Source organism: Aedes aegypti, chromosome 2, assembly GCF_002204515.2.
Source record: "Aedes aegypti strain LVP_AGWG chromosome 2, AaegL5.0 Primary Assembly, whole genome shotgun sequence".
In the NCBI taxonomy this organism is placed as follows: Eukaryota; Metazoa; Arthropoda; class Insecta; order Diptera; family Culicidae; genus Aedes; species Aedes aegypti.
The window spans coordinates 143,358,340-143,367,700 of NC_035108.1; the positions used below are offsets into that span (position 1 = coordinate 143,358,340).

General features: G+C 35.5%; 1 long non-coding RNA gene across 1 annotated transcript; it reads right to left on the minus strand.

Annotated features, from left to right (window-relative positions):
- Positions 1–7,445: 7,445 nt before the first annotated feature.
- LOC110675345 lies at positions 7,446–8,142 on the minus strand. The gene is made up of 3 exons (XR_002499391.1): positions 7,891–8,142; positions 7,741–7,827; positions 7,446–7,609 (listed from the first exon to the last, which is right to left on the minus strand). It is a non-coding gene; the product is annotated as an uncharacterized LOC110675345 (long non-coding RNA).
- Between the last annotated feature and the right edge of the window lie 1,219 nt (positions 8,143–9,361).

Sequence of the window (9,361 nt, forward strand, 5' to 3'; positions counted from 1 at the left end):
GTTTGGTTTGCTGCTCTACGCAAGCAACGGTGCAGAGTTCAGTTCAAACATTGCAATTTAAATCTTGGAGGAGAAAGACATCTCACCTAAGTTCATTGTTGTGCTAAAAAATACATATTTTGAAAAATACTCTTTATGAACAAACCTAAATTCCCATAACTATGAAAAATACTTCACTTTAAAAAAAAAATAGCCTATGATCATAAGAAGGAAAAATCTGAACACGTATAATGCGAGTATTTGTTTTATCAGTATAACTACAAAGAACTGCCGATGATTTGTAGAAGGTAAAATTCCCAATGAAAATATAAGCTCAATTATTGCCGATATACATGAAACCAGTATAACTCGAAAGAAAAGCCTACGTTTGAAAGAAGGATAAAATTATGATGAAATCATTAAAGATACTTGAAACATTAGCACATCGTTGATAATCCAGAGCCGATTCAACCATCAGCTTAGAGTTCACAACTTCGTCCTGAATAGACGGTTCAATTTTATCATATATATCAGCGTTGCAGCATTTTTATTTATTTTTTCGTATTCAGCCAAACGGCATTCGGCCAAACGGCGTTCAGCCAAATGGCTGGACACCCTTAAGGATGGGGTGGCCAGAAAACATGATTTTAGAAAATATGAATTGAAGCGATTTTAAATCTATCAAACCAAAGGTAGCAAATTCGTGGTTTTGTTACTTGTTGATTCATGACCACGGCCACCAGTTTCGGAATAATATTTATCCATTAGGAAACATCAATCGCTCTTTATTTGACTGTCAGTGCTTCTTAAACAATAGCATCGTTGAAAAATTAGAAAATATGTAAGCACCACCAAAACAGTGATAAGTGAAGCTATGGATAATATCCTGGGACACGGTGATATGAAAAATTTAGATTCTCGCTCCAGTCCACTTTTTGGATTGCATTTAGGTCCCATAACAACTGTGCCAGCCGTTCAAAGTTTGTATGGGATTTACTATGGGAAAACTTACTTTTGCAAAGAAAAATCGCCAGAGGTTGCCCATTGACCTCTATAAAAATTCTGAACACAGATTTCGATAGATAACAACATTGCCGAAGACTGCAAAGCAATCCGATGCTTGTGAAAAAAGTTATTAAGCATATACTATTCGGGAATTTTGTCTGAGTTTGTTATTATTGTTATTCCTTTACGTGTTAATCAACGTCGCCTTGCCAATAGGTTTTCATTGAATAACTTTTTTCACAAGTGTCGGATAGTTCATCTATTATAACTCATTAAAACATCAACTTTTTATTGACGTGAAATAACAAAACCTCTTAACTGATAAGCAGACTGTGCAGAAATGGTGTCCTTATAATAATTTCCACCTATGTAAACAAATAAATCAGTCTGAACACACGCATACACGTACACCAAACCTTTTAAACTATTTGGTAGACTTAAACACATTCAATTGTACGTGTTTAACATTTGTTGCTATCGATGCTTGCGAGAAACCTTCTAAAAGTAAGTTTTTGCAATTTAAATAGGTAATGATTATTATTAAGCGTATACGGCAAATTTCAGTGGTCACTTAGTGTGAATGCTGGGAAAAATAATCGGGTCGAGGTCAGCGATTTCGTGAAATGTATATACGTAGTGGAATAGGACCTGTGAACCCTAAGCGTGTGAGGCAACTGAAAAAGTATCGTCGAAGACCGACGAAGATGGAACTCTGCAATACGCCTGACATTAGGGCGGTTCCATATGTTCCTTACCATGTTTACCATAAAAAGAGTGTTCTGTGAAATTTTCAGCTTTCCAAGTGGTGATTTAGAGGTGGCCCAAAGACAATGTAGGTTTATATGGAAATTACTGTGGAGAAATTTAGAGATATGTTCCAAACACGCTAGTACTATAATGTAAGTACAAACTTATTATCCCATTGTAAAAGCTCATTATTCAAACCATAATAAAGAAATTTCCTAAAGAGAGAAATTCAATCCGATAGATAGCAGAAGAGATGTTCATGAGTTTTTTTGCCATTGTTCCGCTTAATATGGGAATATAGCCCTGCAAAAATGTACAAAAATCCAAAACAAAATTTGCTCAAAAGGGATTTGTTTCCTCAGTAACATCCTTCATTAAGGTTTGAAGAATGAGTTTTAAATATGGAATGATAAATTGATCGGTGTTCAGACAGACTGGACCAAGTGCTTTTTAATGGTTTCAGGAAAAGGTCTCCCAGGCATTCGAATTATCAAAATATTTGCTCCATTTGCTATAATAATGGAACTTATCTATTTGATGATCAATCTGTATAAAAATAGCATCGGAAAAATCAGAATTGATGGAGTCCTTACCATATCTTCAAATCGCCAAAATATCACCTAGTCCGGTCTGTTTGAACACCGACCAATTTATACTTACATTACAGTACTAGCTTGTTTGAAACATTTCTCATTTTTTTCCATAGTAGTTTCCATATAAACTTGCATTGTCTTTGGGCCACCTTTAAATCACTACCTGGAAGCTGAAAACTTCACAAAACACTATTTTTATGGTAAGGATGATAAAGAGCGTATGGGAGTTTGGATTTTCAATCATTTTTAAAATTTGAATTGCCCTACTGACATCCCGAGCAGCAGAAAATAACTACCGAATACCAAACTAAGGTTTTCCATACCAGACAGTTTCCAATACTTACAATGTGAATGAGGTATGAATGAGCCCTGCATAAGAGGTAAAATACCTCAAATAATATCTCAAACACATTCTACGAACACCAAACTGATAACTAGATCAGGTATTGTAATACCTCAATAATACTTGATGGATTTTCATATAAAAGTGATTTTTTTCAAAAGTACCTCAATAGCTGTTTAATACCTCAACGAAGTATATTTAATTGTTGTAAAGATTTTTTTAAATACCATTATAATACCCAATTAATGTATTGACAACTGAACAAAACTTTATTTTTGTATGATACCAAAATATGGTATGCATAAGTTATTGGGTAGTTATTTGTTCCTTCTCGGGATAGCGTGACATTATTGCATTTTTCCTCGGTTATTGGCTTTCTTTATCATAATCCACTGTAATTTATGACGATTGTATTTCCTTAGTCAATGAATCAGTACTTCAGCAATTCCCCAAGCACAATCCATTCCAATTCTGCTAATCACTGCAGATCATCAATTTTTTCATCATTAACATAAAACGATCACCTTTCGACAGCTCGGGTAGCCTTCTATAAATCTTAGTTAGGCAGTATTTCATAAACTTTAAACCCATTTAACAACTGCCATGGAAACCCTTCTCCGCCCAAGACGAACCCTGTTTCCCATTCATATCACACCCAGCCTTCACTTTCACCCGTTGCGTTGCCACTTGGCCCCTTTGCATTCAAGCAGGATAAGGCTCCGACGACACGGGGGAATATTCTTTCCTTGCTCTATTCTCATTCAGCATTTGATTTGTTTGCTCCTTTTTACACCCACCCAACAACATCCGTAGAGAACTCACTTTTTCTTGCTTTATCAATACGCTACAATCATAATTGATTTACAAAATGATTAATGAACACTTCTGGCATAATTGACGGCTCGTCGTTCCGGACCATCACCACACCACCAGTCAGCCGGCTGCTGCTATCAGCGCCTTCGCGCTCGTTCCGTCCTTGTCTCCGAGTCGACAAAGGGTTTTTGCGACAATAAGGAAATAAAAATGTTCCATAGAAAATCGTTCGGATTGCACCATGAAGCTACCTACCAGAACAATTTATAACAAGTTCCATAGATAAGCCAAATTTCTCCATACATAACCTAATTGGTATCGATGAAATCACATTTTTTTTTTAACATTAAGTGGGGAATTGTATAACTAAATATTTTTAAACAAAATGTAAGTATAAAAGTAAGCTCCATGAATAATAAACACAAAATTTACCCATAATTTGTGAAATAAGGTTCATGATATACGGTCAGGTCTCCTATTAGACGCTATATCCCAATTTACGCCCACCGCAATTTCTCAGCTGTCTTCTAATCGAATCAGGCGAATTTCTGCAGATAGTGAGCTCATAGTATGTGCCAGCCAGAAACAAACAAAAAACAGCTATTATATTATTAAAATCTGCTGAGAAGTTGCCATGGAAGGAAAGTGGGTGACAGCGTTTAAAAGAAGACCTGACTGTATAGAATAGACGAATTCCATTTCAAATCGATCAGTCGCAGAACTCGACCATCTTCGATTTGCAACAAATTTTGCACATGTTTTTGGTATGGCACAATAAGTGTTTTCCATAGAAAAATCGATCATTTTGACTCGAAAATAACTTTTGAAAATCATCTATAAATTTTTGCATGCAACTTATTTGAAAAATTCAAACTCCGTAACTGTTAATTTTATAGAAAAATGTTCTATGAAGAAATTGTAGTGAAACGTTTGGCCTACAAATGAAAAATACACACTGAAAAAATATTTTGCAAATTACTAATTAAAATGGCCTATTTTAATATTTAAACGATATTTGTACATTAAACTTGATATAATTCGAAAATGGCTAATTTAAGAGAAATTATCATTATGGTTCAAAATAAATTCAAGATTCATAATGTACCATCTGGATGTATTTATTTTGACAAAAATCAAAATTTTGAAAATCGGTCAAAAGTTGTTCTTAGAAAGACTTATTTATTAAAAATTTCTCCATCATGAAAGTTTGTCCAAAACATCTGTTTACTATGAAGAATATATGGTGAAAATTTGAGAAATATTAAAAATATGGTTATTGTGTAATTGAAAATTTAAGTTTTATTTTTGATTTTTTTATGAAAAAACAATAAAATATTTTTTCAGTGTATTTTTCTTTCGGACTACAGTGGGAATCGAACCCACACTCCTTGGATCCATGCATCTCATGCTTGGGACAACTAACCGAAGCCCACTTTCCACTTCAAAACCGAAATTTTCTACTGGGGTACCGATACACCGAAGTTATTTATGCACCAATCTAATTTATTCATTAAAAATCTCGCAAGTTTTTATGGTGAAAAACTTCTTTTACAACAGAGCAGCTTTTAATTTTCTAGGAGCATTTCCACTTTTTTAGGGGCCCAGATAGCCGTAGCGGTAAACGCGCAGCTATACAGCATGGCCATGCGTTGGTTCGAATCCCGCTGGTCGTGGATCTTTTCGTAATGGAAATTTTCTCGATTCCCAGGGCATAGAGTATCTTCGTACCTGCCACACGATATGCACATGCAAAAATGGTCAATCGGCAAAGAAAGCTCTCAGTTAATAACTGTGGAAGTGCTCATAAGAACACTAATCTGAGAAGCAGGCATTGTCCCAGTTGGGACGTAACGCCAGAAAGAAGAAGAAGTTCCACTTTTCTAGTGGTGCATTCAATAGGCTGCCCTCCGCGTCGTCCTCCGAAGAGCGCGCACCATTTGGAATACGAGCACTCGGCACCTTCTTGTTTGCCATTATCGAGGCCGAATAACGTGTGCGCGAACCCGATGTTGCTTTTTTTCATGCCTAAGTCACCGCTGCGCTGCTGGGATTGCAAGAAGTTGGTAGAAATATACCTAAAGGATAAGAAAAGGTTCTGTAATGATTATTAATGACTTTCTTTTGAATTCGAAAAAAGGAAAGGAACACGTTACTGTTTTTTTTTTTTTTGTGTGTTTTGATATCAACTTTGAATTCGACGTTCTGTTTTCCGAACCTCTCAAATGGATTCATAGAGTTTGATCCTTTTTTATTGCTGTCAAGCTAAGGACAGGAGTAAAAAAAAATGATGGGTGTATTGGAGGATTACCGTTCCTTCTTATCCCATCCATTACTTATACTTTTCTTGAAGAATTTTAAAACTTTCGCTTTGATTAATATGAGACTCTGACATTCTTGGGTGTGATATTTTTATCGAGATGTAACTTGTTGGAACATTTGCATAAAATAATGGTAATAATTGTTATAATTTCTCATTAACCTATCTTCATGAAATGTAGTAAAGACCCAGATTGAATTAAATGTTAATTAAGAGTACCAACAAACTACAGAGCCCTTTCAATTTAGGCATGGTTTGTTTTTGGCAAGGTCCTTTTTTTTTGTTTGATTTTGACAACTTCACTGTTCAATTTTGGTAGCAGATCTTACAATGTGTGTTTCTCGTTGACAATTCAACAGATATATTTCTATAAGTTTTTAAATAAGTCAAATTCGTTATTCATTGCTCAAAATAACTAAATTACCTTTCGAGACTACAGAAAAATATATTCAAAAAAAAAATGGATCATGGGTCAGTCATCTGTCTTGTTAATCACAATGATCTATGCCCCTTTTTAAGCTCATATTGAAAATAGGTAAACCTAATTTGCAAAATCATGTAAAATAAAAGTTGTGTGTCTTAAGTTGCGAATTACAATAATAAATAATAATAATCATTATTAAGGTAATTAAGGTAATCAAACATACAAACTTCGGCGAGATAGACCAACCATGGTCTTAGCCGGTAAAACGTCAGCAAAAAAAACGTTTAGAACTTTTTAAAATAAATTATCAAATTGAAAAAAAAACATTGCTCTCATTTTTCCAAGTTTTGCCTATCGCATCCGCTTTTTCATTAACGGTTTAGTTAACTTATTTGTAATGATATTTATCACATCAGATTGACACTTGAACACCTCCATGATTCACTTTTGCATCAGGGGTTGCTAAATTGTCTGCAACTCAGCAACAACGTACAGAATAATTAAAGCGGTAATATGTAAGAAAACTAACGTAGAAATGAATCAAAAGTGCCAACAATAGGATTTGTCTCGTGAAACATCTATTCAAATTATTCACGTTCTTTTACTTCATAATACACTTATCACATGCTACACATATAAATCTAATCTAAACAAATAGCTTCAAAAATGAAGTCATGGCCTTATAAGAATATCAAAACTCCACCTGAATAAAATGCCACATAAGTAATAGGCAAACTCTTATCTCCCCTGGAAAAGATATGCTTATGACATTAACTATGGCATCACGCATTTCGCCTGTTTCCAGATTGAAATGGCAAGAAATTCGACGATATGTACAAGTCTGGCAATTTGTTCTAGCGAAACTCTCTGTTTGGGTTTCGCCTCGCTTTCCGGTACTTGCTCCCGTGATGAATAAATGTAGTACTCATATAATTATTCCAACTGATAAACAAAGTAATTATCGAGATAATCAACGCTAAAAAACAACATGATTTAGAACAGCCATGCTACGATAAAACTTCGACCCGCGTGTTCTGCCGAGCGTTTTGGGAAAACTCATATCCTCCAATTTATTATTTAGTTTCTCAGTCTGCTGGCAGACAATGGCATACTAGGGTGGGTAACCATAAGCATTTTTTTCTGATCAAGGTTTTTTCGGATCCATATGAGGTCTCTGTGTCCAATTTTAGCACGATCACGATTTAAATTTGTATGGAATCTGCTTTTTTTATATTTTGTTATTTGTTAACACCAAATTTCATTTAAATATTCCAATTCGTGCACCGTACCACACACGCCACTGTGCGAAGGTATCTGCTGAGGAGTCTTTCGGGTCTAAAATCAAGAATGAATGGACTGCTGCCGTCGACAATTTATTTCGAGAGCATCTGCAAGGGTTTTTAAAATTATGTAAAATTCACCATTGATGTAGGCTAAACAGCCTTTTGAGAAACTTTTATCAAAATAAATAGCCTACATTTTTATTACAACCCGTTTCGCTTGCTCGTCGCACACACACCTTATTCCATATGTCTTCCTATGCTCGCCTTGCCTCGCACACCAAAATTTGCCTGAAGGGACGAATGCTTTGGGGTTGGGTTCGGAGCTGCTCGGCAACGGACATGAAGGTAATAACATAAATTTAGTTTAATAATATTATTATACAAACGCTTCACATGGTGCTGAAGCCAATGAGTTCTTGCTGATGGTCACTAGCACCGGAATGATGGTGGTAGAAACGGGAGTGAGGTGGTGTCAGCCAACATTGTTCGAACTGTGACCGAAGAGGTTTCTCAGGCTGGTTTTTGGTTTGCAGAGGGCACAAGTTTACGATTCTTCGCTTTGGCTTTTCGGGTATGAACGGTGGAGTTTACGAGACTTAACTTTTATCGGGGCACATTTTACGATGCTATCAGCACTAGTTTCTTTCACATACTGGGGTATGGTGGGTGTCAAACTTAGCAGAATAGCGGCACCCAGCCGTTAGATGTATCTCTGTCAGACAGTGATGCTAGATAAGCAAAGTACATTTTTCACACTGATTTTACTCTCCACATGTTTGAGAAGTGAAGAAACCGACGTTTTACTTATCCAGCATTTAAAAATACAAGCCATTATTAATTCAAAAAATAATTCTGGCAACACTGACCCGGCATCACTCCGCACGTTTAATCATTAAACGGCATGTGATGGTTTCACGAGCCGCTTTAGCTAAGCAAATGGGCTCACTTTTCTATTAGGAACTTATAAAGGTATAATTAAATAATTGAATTGAATCTTATCTACTGGCAGCTTTACGGTCTAGCCAGACTTTACAAGAAAGGGGGACGTGAACGAAACCAACTGCGTTTCTGTTCAATCCAAATGTAACCGAACCAGTAGTTCGGCTCCCTCCGTGGGGTACCACACGAATGGCAGTAATGCGAACGCAGCTATGGCTGTAGAGATACATTTTTAATGAATAGGCCATTTAGAAAGGAGTTAGAAACAATAAAAATTAGCTCGGTTAAACGTAGGTCAGATATTTAACAAAATAGTGCTTAATTGATGGCGAACACTGGTGTTGTAATACAATCGACAATGTTTTCTGTGTCATTGTGAAAGAGCTGATTGAAATAAATCACATTGGGTAGTCACTTACATATATTACACTTAGTGTCATATATGAGTATTTACACCGGGGGATTTTTTCAGCTGTTCATCTAGTGATAATGATTTAAACGTTATGTTTTTTTCTACGCCAGACGTTTCAATCAGATAAACATGTTCAAAAGAAAGTTTGAAATTTGTTGAATGTATGCAAACAATATAAGAATATAAAGTGGACATGTAGTTAAATGTAATCAAGAACACGAAATAAATACAATTATTAAAAAAAAGCCGCAAAAACCGCCCAGTATGAACGAAAATCAATCGAAAACATCAACATTTGGGCAGTTCAAAATTTAAAAAAAAGTTTGAATATCTAATCTCCAGTCTTCCTTACCATCCTTACCATAAACGTGTTCTGTGAAAAAAAATAGTGTTCTGTGAAATTTTCAGCTTTCTAGTTGGTGATTTAAATGTGGCCCAAAGACGAAGTAGGTTTAATGGAAATCACTATTGGGGAAATTTTAGAATATGTTCCAAACCTATTAGTA